At 40.5% G+C, this 1,378-nt stretch overlaps 1 pseudogene; it reads left to right on the forward strand.

Moving 5' to 3' along the window:
- Window positions 1-302: 302 nt before the first annotated feature.
- Window positions 303-1,064, forward strand: LOC136156039 (olfactory receptor 7A10-like; annotated as a pseudogene).
- The last annotated feature ends 314 nt before the right edge of the window (window positions 1,065-1,378 follow it).

Genomic DNA, 1,378 nt, shown 5'->3' on the forward strand with positions numbered 1-1,378 from the left:
GTTTTTTTTAATGGATATTGAGTTTTTGAGTGCAAAATATAAGTTGTAAAATTTCAACTGTGTTTGCAATGCCAATTTTTGAGAAAACTATAATATTTTGTGTTTCTAGGTAGTCAGATTCACCACATGAAACCAGGGAATGATATGCAAATTACAGAATTTCTTCTCCTGGAATTATAAAAGAAACCAGAGCTGCAACCTCTCTTATCTGAGATTTTTCTCCACATGTACCTGATCACTGTGTTTGGAAACCTGCTCTAAGAATCCTGGCTGTTAGCCTAGACTCCCATTTCCACACTTCCATGTACTTCTTCCTCTCCAATCTGTCTTTTGTAGGCATCTGTTTCACCTCCACCTCCATTCCAAAGATGCTGAATAATATACAGACAGAAAACAAAATGATAACCTATGAAGGCTGCATCACCAAGATAAACTTTTTTTCCTACTCTTTGTTGGACTGGACAATTTTCTCCTTGCTGTGATGGCCTACGTGATGGCCTTTGTGGCCATCTGCCATCCCATGCACTACAGTCGTCAAGAACCCACGGCTCTTTGAACTGCTGGTGCTGATGTCCTGGGTGATGAGTGTCCTGAATTCCTTGTTACAAAGTTAAATGGTGTTGTGGTTGTCCTTCTGTACAGACTTGGAAATCTACCACTTTTTCTGTGAAATTAATCATGTGGTTCAATTTGCCTGTCTGGACACATTTCTTAATGTTATGGTGATGTATTTTGCAGTTGTGATGTTGGGTGGTGGTTCCCACAATGGGATTCTTTATTCAAACTCTAAGATAGTTTCTTCCATAAGAGGAATCTCATTAGCTCAGGGGAAGTATAAAGCATTTTCCACCTGTGCATCTCAGTTCTCAGTTGTCTCCTTATTTTATTGTACATGCCTAGGAATGTAGCTTGTCTCAGCAGCTACTCACAACACACACTCAAGTGCAACAGCCTCAGTGATATACACTGTGGTCACACCCATGGTAAATCCCTTCATCTATAGTCTGAAGAACAAAGGTATACAAGGGGCTCTGAAAAGAATCAATGAGATGGCAGTTTTATAAAAGCCAGTTGTCCTGGAGCTGATGAAATACCCATGATTTTAGGACTCTAAGACTCTAAGAGCCAGAAATTTCTATTTTTTGATCAGATTGTTGAAATACAACTTGCTCTTTCTGCTTATTTCCTGAAATTTCCTTTTGTTTGTAATCAAGTCCTCTACACAATTTGCCCCTCCCTTTGTGAAAGAGAAGAACTTCCATTGTGGCTCAGACAGTAAAGTGCCTGCCTACAATGTGGGAGGCCTGGGTTCAATCCCTGTGTCGGGAAGATCCTCTGGAGAAGGAAACGGCAACTCACTCCAGTCTCTTGCCTGGAA

Source organism: Muntiacus reevesi, chromosome 1 (assembly GCF_963930625.1).
Source record: "Muntiacus reevesi chromosome 1, mMunRee1.1, whole genome shotgun sequence".
NCBI classification, from domain to species: domain Eukaryota; kingdom Metazoa; phylum Chordata; class Mammalia; order Artiodactyla; family Cervidae; genus Muntiacus; species Muntiacus reevesi.